Here is a 21,257-nt window from a genome sequence, read left to right as displayed (position 1 = left end):
CATTAATTTATAACTTCGTCGATATGCAGCACTTGTTCTTTCTATGTAATCAGCCAATTGTTCAACGCTTTCAACAACTGAGATGTGCATTTTACTGTATATGTAAGGGGGGATAAAAAATAATTGTAGTAATATAGAAAGACAATATGGCAGAAGGAGGAGAAGATATACCACTCCAGGATTTCAATGATGCAAATTTGAATGATGATGATGATGCTGAAACATCTTTTATTGACAATAATACCCCTGCAGAAGACGATACTTTCCAGGCTAGATTAAGCGACAGACCCGCAGGTGAGTTGTTGATTGGACAGAGAGGAGCGAATTACAGATATAATGGCTAACCAATACTTAGATAGTAATAGTATTACTGATGCGCATAAACGAGAATTAATGCGTACGAATGCTAGTATTAGGGATGGAGAGCTGTATTATCGAGACGCCAGGCTGACATATAATAAAGGCAAGAAGTATTTAATGTTCTCCTCAGAAAAGGTAAGGGAGCTGCAGAATTTAAAAGAGATATATTAGAATATCCAACAGAATTAGTAACACAATTGACTGATAATGAAGCGAAAATGTTAATGAACAGGCAGGCCGATAGACTGAAACCCTACGACATTGGACGACTCAGAGATAGAATAACAGATTTACGAGTAAATTTTAGCGATAATGCCGATGAAATACATACTATAGAAAATAAAATCGATGAATGGAATAATCTAAACCCTGACTACAGAGCTTTTGTTGATGAATTAAAGATGGCAAATATGCGTCTTAATGAGCTTTACAATGAAAGAGATAAAATTACGTCAGAGCAGACAGAACTTACACCTGAACTCAGAACAAGACTAGCTAAAATTAATGATCGAATTGAAGTACAACATGATATATCAGTGGGGCACATGAAAGACTGGCGTCGACTAGGTCTCTTCGTGATGTAATTTCCGATCCAGAATTGTCACTCAGGCTGAAGCTGACTGAGTTATTTTAAACGAAATGGTATTACAATCGCTGCAATACTGACTGCCCTTGGAATGACAATATCAACAATTGCCCTGGCTGTGACTAGAGAGGAGGGGGAGGAGGGGGAGCAGGGGGAGGAGGAGCAAACGCAGGAGGTTCAGGTCCGCCCAAAGTATATACAAAAGCGAAAGAAATTGTAAAGCAATTTGGCGAATGGTTAAAAACCTTGCCGCAAAAAGTGCTGCTGCAATACCAGGTTTAATCGGCTCCCTCGTCAGTTTTCTATTAAAAACAGCAGGATCGGTTGTCGGATTTGTTGGAGAACAGCTATGGATATTTTTAACTGGATTAACATTAGTCATTATAAATAAAATTATGTATTAATATATGACACCCCTACGGAATCAGCATGTTTGGTGAAAAGAATATTGCAAAGTTTCTTTCTAAAAATAAAGACCTGTTTGGTTTTCTTCTCTGTCGAATTGGAATGGTGCAAACTTCGGCGGGTAAATCGACATATACTTCGAGCAAATCCAGGTGTCCGACTCAAAGATGATAATCTATATCATAACATTTTAGCTTTCGTGAAGGAATGTCAAAAGACTAACTTCTTTAAGCGACTAGAATTCATAGCTGTATTCCAGGATACTGAGGATGACCAGAGGCTCATCATCTCCAAGAATATTGGGTTCTTCGATTGATTCGCGACACAGGTAATCGATTTATCTTTCAGTCAGACGGAAATATTTATGTAAAGATGTGATTTTTTCTTCTAAGTCATTATATACACAAAGTGAAACTTAATTTTCTTTTTAACATGTAATTTCTTTTTTTCTTCTACTATATACATTACACGAAAAATGGGGTACGATAGAACATTATCACGACTTTCACCAACCGAATACCGAATGGAACAAAGTCAGAAAGAACTCATCACGTGATTGCTCATAATCCAAGTGAGGCAGATCCAGGCCAGACACTTATCATACGATGTCCGAAGTTAGAAAGCGGAGTACTCTTAGTTCCAGATACCTTCGACCTGGTTTTTGATCTCGAAGTAATGGGAGATGAATATAACCGAGTAGTACAAAATGTTGCAAAAAATTTGGTGGAGCGTATGAAACTCACATTTGAGGGTCAGACACTTTCCGATTTGAATAAATATAACCTTATTGAATGTTATCGCGATCTCTTCAAACATAAAAAGGAGAGAACGAACATGACACTGTACGGAATTCAGAACGAAAATCTAAGAAAATTGAGAAGTGTTGCGAAAGATGCAGATGCCGCCGTCGTGGGTGATATTTACTTCTCAACACATATAGAACAAAATATGCTATTCGTCTTACTCATCCCCTAATAACAGGTCATGGAGTTGCATATCCAAAAGCGTTAGGGAGTCATATTGAATGGGAAATTACGTTAGCACCCGCCCCCCAATTACTTGTCAGTAATCAGGTTGTTACAGCCAATTATAAATTAAAAACATTCAAATGGAATACGAAACAATTTCTGACCTCGATCTCGCGAGGTCAACTGCTGGTTATTACAACGGTGGAAAAAGTTACCTTTACGAGCATATACATTATTTTAGAACAATCCCATTCAAAGAATCGGACACGGTTATCAATGAAAATATAAATGTACCACGACGTAGCATTAGAGGTATCGCTATACTCTTCACTAAAAATCAGAATCATCAGAACTGAACAGTGAACTTTTCTTTAACCCATCCATTGAATCTGTGTCTGTAATGATCGAAGGCATTGCAAATAAAGTGTACGCTCAGAAGATGATACAAGACAATTTTGGCGAGAGGTGCGACGGTATTTTGCTGAAGATAAAGATTGGTGTGAAATTGATATAGATGAGTTCGATTATTAAGAATAAATTCTGTCTGTTTATCGATCTGCGTAGTTTTAAAGATATTGAGTTTCATGGAAATGGTTTAAAGTAATGAACACAAAGGACGGAATTCACTTGAAATTCTGAGAAAGATACCGAGTGGGGTGGCGATGACGCTCACAATGATAATATATTTGCCCACATTTATGTTATCAGTGATGCCCAGGTCACTGTTGAAAATAGTAGATTAATGTCTTTACAATATTAACCATGACCCGTCGTCCGTCCTATCGGCCATGTTTCTGCCAGCCATTCACCCGTGTCTGGATTATATAACTGCACACGTTTGATATCATTTGGCGCCATCATAATTTTACTACGCTTTTCACTACGGATTTCTCCAGCCTTTTTCCGTACAAACTGTACAAATTGTGCCCGCTCGGGCTTCTTCCCAGTTTCAAATAGATCTTTATAATCTTCAAAGTTCAAATGTTTTCTAACACAAACATCTTTCATCTTTCACCCTTTATTTTTTTTCGTCTCCGAAGTTGGAGTTCGAAAAGCATACACTTTCGAGCGTATGCCGACAAAATCAAGAATAGGTTCACCATTCAACTCATCTTTAAATTTACCTATCACTTTTTTATTAATCTTCGAAAGTTGGGGGCGGGGCCGCTCATCCCACTAGTATCATATATAGACTTCTCACCATTCTTTTTTCCACATCTTCTCGGACTATATCATTGAAAGTGCTGACGCGTGAGCCGTCCGGGGAGGCGTTCGGTATCGGCAAACTGTAAACAAAACTATCAGTATCCATGTAGGCTAATCGTATTCCAGGGAACTTGACCCGAAAGTAATTGTAATGCGTCTCATACATAAGCAGCTTAGAAAGTTCCAGTACTGCGGCGCCGATGAAAACTGTTTTACATATCTATGCTCATCCGTTTTCAGTTCCAGTAGGGCACTGTCGCAGGAATCACCATCCTCTTCGGAAGTTATGAAAGTTATATGTTTCATCTTTGGATTATACTTCTGAATCTTTTTACGCCACTATCCGTACCGTTCCAGTCCGAAACAAATTTAAAGTCTCTGTACTTTCGAACATCTTCTATTGTCTTACCGAACATTGCATTATTCATCAGCTTATAGAAATTCTTTTCGAAATCTGTCCTCCCCTTTGTCCTCATTTTAGTGTTAAAGTCATATATTTCGCGAGACATGGAGCTTCATCGAAAGCAAGCACCCGATAAATCTTTTTCAATCTCATTCCCATCCGAAGATAGAATTCCAGCAACTTGTAGTGTAAGACATAGGACTCTCTATCCATCACACTTGTAATCAGTCGACCGCCCTGCCTCGGAAATTCATAGTGATGCGGTGCTAATGGCAAATCGCTGTGTTCTTCATGTAATTCGGCTGGGTATTCTAAGTCTACTTCTAGAAAACTTGGTGGAAAGGTGGCGCCAGGTCCCCACGCTCCGCCAACTCCACCGTCTCGGGCCCCCGCTCCGCCTCGGCCCCCTTCTTCCCATTCCTCCCACTCTTCCATCGTCATCCAATGAAGTCCGCCCGTAGGCATTGCCTGACTCATTGCCCAGCCGTAGAGATTGTTTGCATCGAGATATTTTATTTCGGTCACCGGCTTCTCTGGATCGTAATTCCCGCCAGCTCCGCCGGCGACGGCCGGATGATTTGTCTGTAAATAATGAATATTACACTGGCTGATACCACCTCGGATTCCCCGTTGTACGAAATTCATCTGCTCAGCATCTTGAATGAGCTTAAATTTATTACCTGTGTAAAGTAACATAGCATCCCATGTCAAGCCGGGCGCCGACATATAGTGGGCTGGATCTAACTTATATGCTTCTAAACATGTGTCACGGAAATTTTCAAATATATTTGCAAGAAGTAGAACGTCAGTCTCACAATAGAATTCCATATAATCTTTAATCGTTTACATCCAACTTCGTCTCCATACTCTTAATGCATGTTCGTAATCAGACTCCGAATCCCCTCTTCCGTCAATTCGCTATAAAATTCCCCCCTCTCCGGGAGCTCACCCTCTTCTAATCTGTCAACCGAGTCTAAATATTCGTAGGGGAAGAAACCTTTCGCCCTTTGAATGTCCGGGTACGTAAGTGGTACTCTGCCGTCCATCCGTGGTCCGGCACAGTTTTTGCCAACTTCGCCAATGACCCCATCATCAGCTGAGCACTGTCCATAAACTTTATAGAAAAGAAACGTCTCTTTATCTCCCTCTTCCCTCCGGCAACAACAATTGAGGCGTGAAAAATAAATGTTTTCGAGAGACCCATAATTCCTCCATTGCTCGTCTTAGCTATGATTTTAGGCTCTGGTCCCCCTCCGGCGTCGATTTCATGTAATTCTTTCAAAATAAAAGAACCATCGTATCCCTTGAGGTTGTGAAAGTAGATAGGAATGGTTCTCGACGGCCGGCATCCTTCGCAATAGAAGGTCGCCTCCTCCTTCACTACTCGGTATCCTGCCGGCTCTCCACATGCAATACAGACTGGATCACATCCGTCACGCCGGTAATTAGAAGGATCCCTCATCGGTATTATTTTCCAATAATACGATTTAGAATAATACTCGGCCCGTTCTTTCATATCCTTTAGAAAGTCTGTAACACAGGAGAGACCTGTGAATGTTCTTTTACCATAAACAGTGGGTCGGCCCGGGCCTCGTTCCGAAGAGGTCCGCGATCCTCCCCCCACCCCCGTTCCACCATAACATACGAAAGACAAATTGGAATGTGTCGGCCGGTCCCCTTCTCAATAATTGCCTCAGTATCTGCATAGACGACGTAGGGAGAAGGAACCTTCTTCCGATGTCCTTCAAATTGACACACTTCCTTAGGAAAATCTGGCTGGGCAGTGTCTGTTCCACAGTATACCTGATGTTTTTCTAATTCTTCTGTTGACTTAAAACCTCTTTTACAAACCATACAAATACACTTCCGTCTGCGCTCATTCTTTCGATTAGTACGAGAATTACGAAGGCGATTTTCCGCAGTAATTGGTACGAAGTGAGAACGGCCGCCGTCTTCGCCAACTATCAGTAAGATATTTGCTATTGATTCCTATCACCTTCGACGGCTCCGCCTTCGGACGGGCTCCGCCTTCGGAACGGGCTTCACCTTCCCCTATCGGAACGGTTCCGTCAGGGGCTCCGCCAGGGGCACTATATAACACAGTTATGTCGGACGGGGGAGCGGGATCATTTTCGTAGATCTGAAATACTTGAAGTTTGATGCCTGGATTTTGCTGCTCGAAGCGCCTGAATACAGTCAGATCGGCGGGCGTAGGAAAGGGAATACCTTCCCAACAGTAGTCAGCCATAAATGGGGCGTACGTATTCCATTTTCTCCTTACCTGACCACATTTCTTTTCACGAAACTCGGGTCGGCCAACTTTAAACTTGCTACGATGGCGTATTGAAAACAGTTCTGCTGCCCGAAGGTAGCACCAGATCGCTCACACAATGCTTATTTTTTAACCATCTGGGAAGTTGGACTCGTTCCGTTCCCGTAGGAGCCCCAGCCCCGAGTAAAACTTCTACTAGAATTACTTCAAATTAAGTATCTCCTCGAGAACGAGACCAGAACCCTCAACATTTTCAATTGTATCAAGCATACGATCGTAGCGATCTATTAATTGTTGCCCCACATCCGATCCGATCCTCTTACATCTTTTGTGTATGTATCATTTAATTTAACATACAATGAACGCGGTTGTGTATTACCAGTTTTTCGGATCCGATAATTTGACTTCCATTTCGGTATAAACAGAGTACATCTTTCGTTCCGCCCCTTTGGCCCTTTGACCATACCTTCAATATCCACCAGCTCCCCGATATCCTTGACTCGCTTGACTTCAGGAAATTTTTTTTGTAAAACTGCTCCCTTGAATGCTGTATGTAATCGACGGCCATCTTTATGATATATACTATCCTAAAAATTTTTAAAATGAAAAATAATTATTCTATGATAGGTCATCAAAATCCACTATAATATTTTTGTCAGCATTTATTTGTTTATATATCTCACCTAATCTTTCTAAGTCGACTAGTTCTTCCACATCTTGAATTTCTGGTTTATTAGGCGCAGCACAAAATATTAATCTCTCAACAGTGAAAGAAAGGCCACGCTTACTTAATCGCGGTTTAAATGCTAAGAATTCTATCTTACTACCTTTTCGGATATTACGAGGTACAATAGCAGGATTTTCTCGGACTGGTAGTAACGGACTCACTGTTTAAAACCGCAGTCAATTTCTTGAACCATATCAATACATGTAGCGAAATCGTGAACCCCTCTCCCTCTCCCTCTCCCTCTTTTAAACTGAAATTTAAAATACCTCATGCCCGGCTGTGCCTCGCTCCCTCGCTTCTGATACACTTTAGATGGATTGTAAAATCCGCAGGTCGTTCCGATAGGATTCCCTTCGGTGACGGTTCCGATAGTATTCTTGGAGTGAGCGGCCAGGCTTAGAGCATAACTTTTAGCAGTAGATGCATCGAAACTTTCACCTAGGGTACGGAATATTATTAAATCAGTAAACTTTTGAAGACTCGGTTGCCAACGGACACACACCCCATCGCATGTAGCAGGATCTCCTCCCGAACCGTACTTAGGTCCGATGTTGAAAACTACTTCTAGCTCACTGTCTACGTATATGAAAGGATCTACATATTCACCAAATACTAATTTGCCTCCATCATCAATTTTGATGTTTTCTCCGGTTTCAAGTATTTTATTGCATCTGAAATAGAAAGGATTGTCATTGTCTTATCGTATATATCTTAATAAAAAAAATTTTTAAAAAATTTTTCTATGATATAGTATATCCCCAAAATGTCATACATATTCATAAATGGACCAACTGGAAGTGGTAAGAGTTACGATGCAGTAAATTTGTCTGCGTCTCACGTACCAGAATTTGACACTAGTTTTTCTAGCAACATTGCCGACTTTATAATGAGCGTGTCACCCCCGTTTCGATTGCTGATTTTCAGAATCAGTTTATAGAACATACTCTTAGTTTACAATGTCAGGCTGGGGAGGGGAGGGTCTCCCTTCGGAACGCTACATTATTTGTGACTCTTCCATAATTCAACATCTGACTTTTTCTCGAATCCGGGGCGTTTCCACGGAGTCGGAAGAAAAAAAGATTGTTTCTAGAGCATTTGACCATTTGCATAGTTTCATTATCATATTCAAAGATATGCCTTGGGATTATTGCAGGCGGAATGTGTTGACTCGAGCCAGGTCGTACGAAATCACCGGTACCGCCTTAGAAGAACTAGAAGAGATTCACAACAAGTTCAAACAGACTTTCTTAGAAATTTGCCACGACTACAGGCTTCCATGTTTGGTAATTAGTCAGCCCCTTACGCCTGAAGTTCTCAAGAATATACTTAATCCAACGATTGATACAGAGACAGTCGGACCAGTAGATTTTCCACAAGCTTTTGACTTTGGAATTGCATGGGGCAGCCCTTCGACACGCGATAGCGGCAGCCAGGGATTTTTAATAGACGGTTTCGAGGAGGAGGAACTTGAAAAGCTTATTTCCACCTGGTCAAGAACAACTAGAACAACGTCGAGTCTCACTCAAGAACCTACACAAACTTCTTAATGCTTGTGAAACAGTGTGTGCTTATAATGCTCCGTTTGACTTACGAGCACTTGATATGATGAAAAGGGTGGACTTTGGAGTTACTTGTCTATGGTTCATGTCAGTTGTGTACATTATACTTCAGCCAGAACTTATTGATAAAGCTGAAAAGGGGCGCTCGAAAGAACGGACCGTGGCAACATGAGAAGTCGCTTTGAAGATCTTGCAAACTTAATATGTTCAGGAACTGAGGTACCACCTCATCCACATACTGCCGAAAAAGATGCAATAAGTGAACATTACTTACGACAGTACATGATAAATACTTGGCCAGGTGGGTGGAAGTGAGGTGGTAAACTGACACTTTCGGCTTTCAAGAAATTAAGACTTTTTCCATGGTACTTATTGAATAACTTTCGTAAATACTTACGTTAGTACTTCGTAAGTACCAGCACAGGAACTTACGTAGTACTTGACAAGTACCAGCACATGAACTTACGAAGTACTTACGTAGTACTAATAACATTTTCCTCTGGCTCCCAACTATTGAAACTTTCTGGATAACCGCGCCATTTTATCAGATAATATTTCTTTCCTCTAATTTTTTTCGTCTTCAAAATTCGTTCTACTCTGTACAGCTCGTCGGCTCCCCGGGCGCTCTGAAGTTCATCGGAGTAGAAAGTGCCGAGTATTTCCTCTCCATTCAGATCTTTTATTTTGTAAACTGGTGGCGTTCCCAGTCCAGCTGCATACACAACTTTTGAAACTACGAAAATCTCCTCTGTCCAATTTGGTAAATATCCTTTCTTAAAAGTGGTCTTGTATTTTGTAATTCGGACACGTTCTCCCCCGGCTTGAATTCAGGGTTGGCTCCCCCAGCTGCCAACTCAGGACCGAATAGTGTATAAAATGCCTGCCAATCGTTCTCCTCTGTTACGTCCCTGGGTTTCATTTTGATACTTCCGTGAACGGTGTTATTGTAATTCTCAAGAAGGTGGGGTAGAATAGAAAGCCATTCTCGTGTCTGTCTGTATGTAAAGTATTTCCACATCATCGTCTTAAGGGTCCGATTAAAACGTTCAACAACACTAGCTTTTTTGTCACTGTAGGTGTGAAACCAATGAATTCCCACCTCCTCCAACCACCCCTGCATTTTTCGGTTTGTAAATTCCCGCCCCTCATCTGTCTGAAGTTTGTCGGGCCTTCTCCCGGATTTCTTAATCACGTCTTGTAGCGCCTCTAACGTATCATCAGCCGTTTTTGACTGTATCGGCCTGGCCCATGCGTATTTACTGAGCACATCGATTACTGTTAGCATGTATCGAATGTTACGATTCTCTTTTGCGAACGGGGGAGGGAATTCCACGAGATCCGCTTGCCATTGAGAGTCTATCGATGTTACAAAAACGCGCCGGCCCCTTCGGAACGCGCCACGAGTACGAGGTACCGGTTTATGTAGATTATAAGTTAGCTGAGTTTTTAACCACTCCTGCACCTCTTTCTTAGTGACGTGGAGTCCGCTGGCCCGTGCTGCGTCATACAATTTTTGTACACCTCCAAAACCAGTTTTCGGGTTGTAATATAATTCTCTAAGAGTACCTTCGGCTTCCATAATTGCTATATTATACGAAAATTTTATGTCGTACGGATGCCGTAAATGAAATACTAGTTTACTGAATGGCTTACTTTTCAATTGTCTGACCAGGTCCGTGGCCTCCCGTTCTGACACCTCCATTCCATATTCTTTATAATAGTCTTGTTATCTGTCTTGCTCGGTGTGTAAAAAAGTACTAACATCTGTATGTTTTCCCTAAATGGTTTACTAATACTAGTATATTGCTGAGTCAGAACCCAGACAGATAGTCCGTCGTGTCTTGCGCTGAAACCAAGTTTGACTAAAACGTCACTGCGCTTCTTCATATCTTTGGACGCAGCGCAGTCGTCGAGTACTATTAAAGTGTTTGTACTGGCCCATTCGTCACGTACGAAGGCTAGTGTATCATCCACAGCATCGAGTCCGACCGGAAATACAAACACGTTGTCATCGGTGAAAATGAATCTTTTATCATACGTTTTATTGTTCATGAATGTCGGACAAATGAAAACTATATATTCAAATTTTCCTAGGTACGGACCGGTGAGGAGATCCATCACATATTCTGTTTTGCCAGAATTTGTCGGTCCAGTTACAATCATGTTGAATGGTACAGTTGCATACATCGGATCTATATACTGTACATAAATGTAATGAATATTGCTAAAGATAACAAACCAATTTTACCATATTCGTGAATAGGGTCTGCGCCGGTCACTGCTGCTGCCCGTTCCGAAGCGTTCCGAAGGGCCTTCGGGGACCGAGTCGTGTCATTGTGAGGTGTGGTGACTCTCCGGGCTCGTCCTGCCACTTCACAGGATCTCCCCCTCCATCTCGTGTACAGCACTTTCTCGAACTTCCGTGTTTATATCACCGTTCACCCCGAAGGACATAGATTCTGTAGCGTATTGCAATTCATTATTATAACCCGAGATCGCCGGGCCCGAAAGAATGACCATCTCAGACGGTAAGAGAAGTAAATTGGGTGAAACTGCCATATCAAGTTTTACACCAGTATTCATTATTGTGTCTTGATATCGCCTATAACTAATTACTTTGTCGTATTGCGAATTTCATCTTCGAGGAGAACACCGAATTCTTTTCGGACTTGCTGTGCACTGCCAGTATCGCCCACAATGGTACTGCGAATATTTGCTTGTGCGCCGAGTATGCAATATACGTAGGCTTCAAGGCTTTCATTGAGGCGGGCGAGACCGGCCTTTGTTAGTCCCGAGTCTCCCTTCAGAGGAATGAAACTATTGTATTGTCCCTCCGCCCTCCGATCCATCATTTCGGAAGAAATAGTAGTGCGGTCGTTCTTTGTCGGACAGTATATGTTTTTTCTTTCCAAAAATGGTATGTGTATAGAAAACGCCTCCGTCGGCGGAGAGGAAAAAGTCCCGACCGTTGTATATTGCTTTTGGCTGTCTAACGGGCCCACGATTAGTGTAATATTCATATCCATAACCAAGACCCTTATTTTGACCTTTTCGATAACGAAAGTCGGACTTCGTTGGACTTATATTTCCAAATTCTGTACATAGAAGTTCATATTGGACGAGATTGTACGGATTGTCGCCCGCTTTGAAGGTGGGGGTATCGTCTGGAAGTGCAACCTGCATTTCGTGAAGGATACGACGTATTGTAAAATATACATGAAAACGACAGAATGATCGTATTTGCGGCGGAAATTTCCTTCGAACCAAGAGATGGGCGAATGATATACCGCAACCAGTAGTGCTGCACCATACGGCGAAATTTAATTGCTGGTCCCAGTATTTCATGTTTGGACTGCCCAACCAGACATTACTTTCTTTAGCTGTTCGATGAGTGATTACGTTATCTTTAAATATATCCCGTGGATGAAAAGTAAATTTATCTGTCGGCGTTACATATATTTCTAAGTCCATGAGAATAGGTTTTATTCCCCCATTCGGTTTGGAAGGGGGGGAATCAGCATGCTGTACTGTTGGTATGCTCATCTTATTCAATTGAAAAGCAACTGGGAATAAGTCTGTACTCATGATTCGTGTTTCTATATACAGATAGATTTTAATGGAGGAGAATTTTCCATACTTCGGAATCCCTGTCGGAACGTTAGGGGTACTAACATTCCAGACCATGTTAATATTATATTTCGGATTCAGGTTTAAACGAATTTTTTATTTTTTACTAAGAATAGATAACATACTGCAAACAATGGAGAATTTAATAAAGTCATCGGCAGCGGCAAATACGCGTTCCGAAGGGCCTTCGGAACTACCTTCAGACGCTCGATCCATAATAGAGACAAAACGTGAAAAAATACTCTGTGTCATCGCAAGTGGTCAAAGCAAGTTATTTTTTGGTAAGGAGATTTCAGTTGCTGATGTAGAAAAATGGGGAGATGAAACGTTGAATAAAGCATTTAAAGTCTATGAAGCGAAATACAGTTCTCTTATAATGATAATAATCACTCAAAGTTTCATAGATCTAGGAGCCCGTGCAATAAGTCAGGTAGTTCCAATCGATGATCGAGATAACTATGCCACTGATCTAAAAAGGATTTTATTCTAAACAGTGAAATAAAACGATTATCAGGACGGATAGCCTACACATGGGACCCCTGATTGCTCTAATTTCCACCGGTTTAATTACGGGTAAACATTTAAATTTTAAAAAAATCGGTTTTAATATAGTACCTGAAATAAATGGATTCAACTTCGCCGACTCAGCAAACGACTCCGTCAGGGCTTCCGCCAGGGACTCCGTCAGAAGCCCCGCCGACGACGGAGCCCACACCGCAAACGACTCCGTCAGGGACGACTCTACCACCGACACAGCGCAACATAGAGAAAGTGACGTTACCGACGAAGCATCCAGGGAGAGTTGCTGCGGGCAAGCGACTAGCGGAATGGAACAGGCAAAACAAGGAGAAGAAACGCCAAGCAATGAAGGGGGAGGGAGGGGAGGGGAGTGATGCGGTAGCGACAAACTGTATAAGCCTACCGCCTACAATGAAAGAACAGTGTGATAGCTCACGCGATAGCTCACGCTGGTATAATAAATGTTATCTTGTTTTAGGAATTGTGGGAGTTTCATTGACTGCATTAGGACTATATTGGGGCGTGCTCGACATACCCCTGTTCCGTCCGGAAAGATCCTCCACAGAAAGCGAAAAAAAACAGAGCACGTAGCAGCTCCATCCAGAACAGTTCCGACAGGGGTTCCGAGAGGAGGGGAGGGGGAGGGAGAGGGGAGGGGGAGGGAGGACCCAGCTCCTCTACATTGTATGAGATGGATTAACTCCCCATATTTTTTATTTTATTTTTTATTTTATATACTAGTCAGCAATCATGGATATTAAAACAGTTGTAAACACAATGTACGATGGTATTGTAATCGCCAGGACTTGCGATGGGATATCTTATGATCTCCAGCAAATTTCTGAAAATAGAGGTTGGCGATCCAAGTCGACCAAATTTAATTCGATTGGCAAAATTAGGCGGTGCGACTGCTGCCGCGGTTGCGCACAAAAGATCTCCTTGAACAGAAAAATATTATTCCTGCAGAACCTTATACTGTGTAATGGGCACCTTCGGAATAATAATAATATTCATCGAACACTTATACTTAGTAATATATACAACGTACAACAATGATCATTTGGATTGAAAGCCAAACAGGTGAACCAGTCACTGTTAATTTTTACCCTTGCATTGACACGACACAGTTTACGAAGATAAGACTGCTAGAGTGCGGACTATATAATTCATGGCATAACATAACATCGACGAATAATGTAATAAAATATCAAGAAGGTGACCAACCGAAGAAGACTAAATCAATACGTCCAGGTAACTACAATATCGATACGTTAAAACAAAGCAATCGGGTTGAAGCAAAAAATTAATTTTGAAAAACATCTGCCGACAAACCACGTTCTTCTAACTTTGGCTAAAGATGTTAAGTTTATTTCAATGCTACAGGTAGCTTTGCCAACGTAGTTGGTTTTTCAGATAAACCTGAGGACAACCCAGTTATAAAAAGTACTATGAGTCCGAAGAAAGTGGATTTCTTAACAGTCACTAAATATATAGTTCATTCAGATGTAGTCGATGTTACTGGAAATTATGTTTCATTTGGTTCGGGTGCCTCCGGAGGATACATACAGGGGAAAGTATCGAACTGTTTACAAATACTTCCCATCCGGGATACGAGAGAAATAAGTGAAAAGGTTACTTACGATTTTAAAAACGGAGCAATTTCTATGCCATTGAGAAAAGGGGGAGATTACATGAATTCAATGCGTATCTGGATAACAGATCAGGATGGGAACATGATCGATTTCAATAACTGGCCAATTAGCTTTTGTATTGAATTGCTGTAGTAGTCCCGAAGCGGGCCCACCGGTGCGTTCCGAAGGAACCCTATCGGAAGATAAACCATCCCACGACTAATCCTCCAGCAATATAGATCATCTCATATTTCTTTTGCTCAGGGCTGGGTTGATAATAATCTGAGAATTGAACTGCCCCTTCGGAACCGTTCCGAAAGGGCCTGACGTAGAGTTGCTTTGCACCGCTTCTGCTTCTTCCAGGATTTCTGCATCTGTATCTCTTAATTCTGCCGCAGCATGTGCGTCCTTTGCTTGATTTTCTCTTTCCCAGTCAGCCTGTAGTAATCTTTTTTCTGACCAGACGTTGCGATCATGTTCAAATTTTTCTAATGCTTTATCATGTCGGACTTTCTCTTCAATAAGAGCGTCACCATTCCCAGAAAGCTTTTGTCCGATAATATTTCCTCCTGTGAATGCCGTTGCATTTAATACAGCACCGAGAACTGTCATTCCTATAGCTGAAGCCATGACTGTGTATTGTATATTACAAGGTATTATTTTAATTTTCACTGTATATAGGTCCCTACGGAGTATGTCTGATCCAAGTGGCTTCGGTCTAGGTACAATTCGTATGCAAAATCTTGAGCTTGAAGATCTGAGTGATGTTAAAGTTAACAATAATACTAAAATGGCTGCTAATCATAATAAGGATTACGTCCTTCGTTATAAAGACCGCGAAAAATATTTCGTTTTAGCCAATGCCGCGGCGCCACCCCACGACATGCTGTAGATTTTCCGAACTTAAAGACATTGATGAAACTGTAATTGACGCCACAAAGGCTTCGAATGATTCTACTCCTTTTGCTCTGACATGGGATTCGGCTAGTCAGAAATTCATGCCTTATAATGTGCCGCGTAACATCTTAGATATATTGGGATAGTGAAATTGCAGGAGGTGTTGCTGAACCACCAGGAACTCCGAATGTGATTTATTTTGATAGCAATGTAAACAAATATAAATTGTAGATTTTCGTAGTTGGCTTACTCCTACGAATCCATACATTGCACTTCTTGGTATACCAATTCATCTTAAAATTAGTCCTCTTAATACAATAATGAAGGCAGATAATACACTAAGAAGGTGGATAAACGAGGGGGAGAATTATTGCTCGTATACAGCTAGCGGAGTTCCAGTAAGATTATTTTGGGACACAACTTTAAAGAAACTGGGTCTTAAAAGTGTCGGTGATGAGGCAGCTGATTTCACTTTACAGACAGTAAATCAACAGATGACTGATAATATGAAAATACTTCAACATGGTACAGTTCTCATTAGATGTGTAAAGTTAGCTACTGGAGATGAATTTGACGATTTGGTTGGATATTATGCTATGAAAACAGATAACAGAACAACTTGTGATATTATCATAAGTATTGATAAAGATCGGGGAGGGGAAATGAGTATTGAATGTTTTGTTGGTGGGAATAGAATAGAGAACGACTTAGGAACTACATTTGTACGTAAAGATAAAAGAGTGAACACTTTAGATATCAGTACCATTCATCTGAAACGACTCATTTTGTTTGAAGTAATGGTCTTTCGTCATATTTTAAGTTCAGAGGAAATTACTAAAATTTTATCTATCAGGTGAACAAGTTCGCACCGATAGGAACTCTCGAGTTCAACATCAGCTAGACTCCGCGACCGGCCGGCCGGACTGACAACGGGGTCCTTTATATAGGCTAGTTTGATGGTGATGACTCACACGGAATTTCCCGTACATGTATAAAACATGTTGTGTGTGACTCAGAAGGGAATTTCCCTGCTTAGTTCAGGACAATGCACTGCTGCGCATGCGTGAGTTCGTATATAGGTCAGGGTTATACTTTAGTTACATGGATGGTTAATTTTTCCTTCGCTTCATGTAGATAAATGAATAAAATGGGGTGTAAAATTCTTACTTCATCCCAGTTGTCCACGCTTTCTTTACTACTTCCGAGCACGTTGCGTAGCCAGATGTTTGATTTGATCCCGCAATAATGTACATCTGGCGTGATCGCGGGGTCACCATATCTGCGTTCTCCCAAGCACGCCGAGCATGCCAGACGTCAACAAACGAGCTTGGAAGGGCAACACGTTTGAACAAAAATTAGCAGTTTTATTTGGCTATAACATCACTAATCATGTTTGTTTCTTCGTAAAACAACATTTCCCAACAAATATGAGCCTCCAACATGGAATTTTCCGTGGTAAAAATGGTCAAAGTTACAAATAATGGCCCTTTAAAAGACAAAGTTGAATTTATTTACAAACACTATGACTCAAGCTGAATATCTTCCAACAGTTGAAATTCACTTATAGAAAAAAAGACTCATCGTGCGGCTAAAAGTAAAGAAAATCGTTTAATGACTTTGCAAACGTTTCGCCAATTCCAACTACATTAAAATATACAAGATCATTTTAAACGTCGGTGTTTGACTGATATTTTTAAAGTAATTGCATTCCTGAAAACCAATGGCACCGTTGTGTTATTTTACGACAAAGATCTATGACTACTCCTTGAAACTGAACGAAGACGGCCGAGTCTCTACATGCTTTCAGTTATCACATTAGACATGCACCTCTGTGCGCCACCACAGGAACGAAAGAACTCCACCAATGAACTAATGCACGAGTATAAAAGAGTTTATAGAAAGGCTAGGGGTACATAGTGTAACCGGTCAAACGACAAAAGGTACATTGTCGACCTTTATATAAAAATTAGGTCATTCAGTGTGGCCCTGTTGGTTAGAGCTTTCGGTTGATTTACGTCAAGTGTTTTTGAAATAGTTTTCCAGTGCTTAGGTGTGTGCTTATAAATCCCAATTCGAAATGAATTGATTGAAACACCAGGGAAACTATTATTCGTGATCACTGATGGCTTGTTATTTTTAGTAGTTGAGAAACGTGCGCAGCTGTCTGCACACCCTTTAACATCGTCTACAATCATGCATGTGCGTTTGGTCTTCTACAGGTAAGAACTTGAACAAACTGTATTAGAACCCGCTGAGCTTTTCTTTGTTGTTTCACAGATAGTGATGTAGAAATTTGAAATCCGGAACATTCGATGACTCCCGCTGCAAGGAAACTGTTCTCTATGCAAAGTTTGGTTATTGAGCAGCATGCCAATTTATTTTATGTACAGGGGCAGCCTACATTCAAAGTTGTTCATTTGCTACAGCACTTCAAATCAATATCGATTGATTTCGTTCAACCATATTGATTCTTTGAGGTATACGCTTTCATCCAAATTGTTGTAATTCATACATTGTGCCTTTATTTTGATAATATCCCATTTGCTCACTTCATTAAAAATATATGAGCGAAAAGGCATTAAGGCGACAGACGAAGAGAGTTATATCATGACATTAGTTTGATAAATCGGTGGCTCGTTTTCAATAAACTTTCATATATAGTCGCAATCTAGACATAATATCGGTGAACTAGTAAATGCGCACAGCACATCGCGGTCACACTTCACATCGCCGTCATGCTAAATGTGACCCTTTTGTCCGAGTTCTCCACTGAATGCGAAGTATCCATTACTGGCCTTTTGTAAGTCGGTATTCAAAGCGTGTTACTTGCGTACACCATGTATACAAAAGGTGAACTTTGAACCATGCTCCTACATCCTCTAGCAATGTCAGTCGGCCTTATCCAGTGACCCAAACATTCAAAGCGTTTCAAAGGCGTCGAGATTTTCTACTGGAATAGCCTTGATTTTCTGTGCCCAGTGAATAAATATTCGTCATTTGATATCATTGAATGAATGCCATGATTAGAGTCTAAATTTCAACCCTGTATTTTTTTCTAAATTGGACATCTCTCATATTCAAATTAATGTGCGATTGTTACTGCTAGTATTTTCGTCGTCATGAGGAGTACAGAGCTATGTGCATTAGAATATACTCAGACATTTTCCTTTGTGAATCATATTTAAAGAAGGACACTGTATTTAAATGTGCTTTTCCTATAGCATTAAACTTGTAGCATCTATTTTTGACATGTTGTCCTTTTAACATAGATGTGGAAAGAAATATTCAACAGGAACTGAGTCAAAATATTAGAGAACTGATTTGAGGTTATTGCCATCACACGCAACAAAAACCGGAAACCTTATGTATAGACTATTTAGCATAATAAAAGATCACATTTTTGTTTGTGTCAAAAGTGGGATTCTCAGCGCATGCTCTAAGTACCTCATTCAGAGAGAGGAAGATTCACGTGAGTAGAAACATATTTCCCCATAAAAATCATTCACGGTAAAATTTGAGATAGAAATGGCGTTGGTACGGCACTGTATTTCAACTCATCACCCTTGTCAATTTTTATCAGTTCATGCAAATATTGTTCTTGAAGAGTAACCATTGCCACGTTGCTCTGAAAGTTGCCACAACAGTAGACTGGCCCCAGTCGCCTTGCTTTTCTTAGCAGTTCAGTTACTCTGGGCAAAGGCGTTCACCCCTTGATACACTCCATTAGCGCGTCGCGATCGGTCAGCAGATGTTTATTCCTTCAACTTATTGTATGTTTTGATACTACTATGCCCACAGACTTGGAGCAAGTCTACCACTCCACTTTTGCTGGAATGTTTTCTAAGGTACCTATTCACCTAATGTTACATTTAGTGTAATAATGCTATGTGCACTTACATTGCACTATGTATAATCGGACATTTGACCTGGTGTTTGCATGTCTGAATGAGTGGCTGTGACATAATAGGAAATTGGGTCAAAGTGAGCGCCTCATTAAATAAGTTTTACATATTTACCCTCTCCTCAGACGAACGAAACGAAGGAATCAAACAAAGAATTCCAATACAATAATTTAGCATGATCGGACAGAATCTAAGGTTGTTATTTGTATTTATTTTCTTATATTACTAGCAGAATTGTTTGGAATTTTAGAATGGGAATTTCAGGTTGAAGTTTATCGAAGATTGAGCATCAGGTGAAGAAATTTGCCCTTTCAAACATTTAACGTAACTAAAATCAATTGTTGGTTCAGAAAATTTTATGAATGTGAAGTCAGAGGGGTTCCGAACACAAAATAAGGAATTCACTTCTTCAAGGCCCTATTGGCAGATGACACTAGTCTGAATATTTGACGCCATCGGCGATAGAATATATGTCTTACAATGGGGTCATGGCAAGTGACTCTCTTTGTTAGAGCTTTCAAGAAAAGATTGACTGTTTATCGCAAATCTTCTGTACAGTGATGTTCAATGCTGTTTTGTTCAAAACACTACGACATTATAAGTTTGGTTGTTAACTATTGAATACTCTTGTTCGAGCAATATGTACTTTTTCGGGTTCTGTAAACTCCATAAGACCATCTGTACTTGTGTTGGATTATGTGCTGGCCACAGGCAAATAAGCTATTCTGACTATTTGAAACATCTTGGTCCTGAGAAATGGACATTAACAACTAAGGGTCTGTAAACGGTTTATTATAGGCTAGGCTATTTGACAGTTTTCTATACCTAACAGAAGTGAAAGCAATATCAGTAACTATGGCTATATTGGGCAACCTAATGCACAGCTTCATGCAGAACAGTGAATTTAGACGGACAACAAGCAGACCTGAGACTCGCATTTGTAGACGAATACAAAATCATACAGATGAAATTCTACTTCAGTCATTAACTAACGTTTACACTTGACATCCCTTACTTACTTACAATAAAGTTATAAGAGGTCGATACCTGCTTAACCTGGGTTAGACAACGACTTTATAGAACACAGTTTATAATCTAAAGAACTATTCAGCTGTTTTATTATGGAGATAAACATCATAATGATTTTAGAAATGCAAAAACCTGTATTTCATAAAATTGACTTGATCCCCCATAAAAGTTCCGTCCGCTAAAATTTGAAGAGGCTTACGAAACTTGACTGGTTTAGCAGACGACATTTTAATAAAGCTGTGAATAAATCAATAGAAAGCGCTGACTCGGGTCATGCAAGGCCACCCCTTTGTTAGAATTTTCAATAGATGGTAAATATACCGGCGATCGCCTTTTGTATAGCTATATCCGAGCTTAGATGTTTTTCTGTGAATTCAAATCCAATTCAGGTCTTTCCAAACACTCTGACAATGTTTCTGTGGTAAAACAAGGCTGCAGAAAATCAACAAACATCGCCAGGTATCAGTCACTAAATTTCAACTTTTCTTCTCCAAAAGCTGACGATAGGTCAGAGGAGACTGTGTTGTTTAGACAGCGATATTTTGTCATAGAATTTGCCCGATGAATTACATGTCAGCTTTTTTACATGTGACTTAATGGACAATTTTTTAGATCATATCTTATTTCACACAGTGAGCACATAGCACCATTTAAGAGGAGGACAATGGATTATGGATTTGGAATTCCCACCATGAATCCAATTGGCGTTTTCTTCCTTGTACAGATATTTCGATGATGATCATAACGATGCGATTTAAAGAGGGCCTGGCCTAATGCAGGGATAATCATTATGTACAAGCTCACACTCTTAGGGCCAGTCCTTTTTTAATTTGAGACAATACAAAATTCCTGTGCTAACCCAGCCTTTACATGTATACGTTGTCGACTGCATTGCCGTAAACAATGATCAATAACTATTAGCACGAGTACTGCCCTAGGACTTGTTGTACATTCATTAAAAGCTTTATTGTGGACTCCACAAAGTATGCATTTTCTTGTCTGATACAGGACTGTGTATTTTCTCTTTGGTGTATTGCAACATCGGACCTCGTTCTCTAAAGTAAAACCGTACAGCATTTGGAAAGTAGTATCGGAAAATTTCGTGTCATGATAACAGGGTCTTCCCGTAAGGCAGTAATTTGTAGGAAATGTATAAACGGGATAAT

Source organism: Ptychodera flava (assembly GCF_041260155.1).
Source record: "Ptychodera flava strain L36383 chromosome 23 unlocalized genomic scaffold, AS_Pfla_20210202 Scaffold_24__1_contigs__length_23054250_pilon, whole genome shotgun sequence".
Taxonomy (NCBI): domain Eukaryota; kingdom Metazoa; phylum Hemichordata; class Enteropneusta; family Ptychoderidae; genus Ptychodera; species Ptychodera flava.
The sequence above is the reverse complement of the archived record's forward strand: the minus strand, read 5'-3'. Positions refer to the sequence as shown.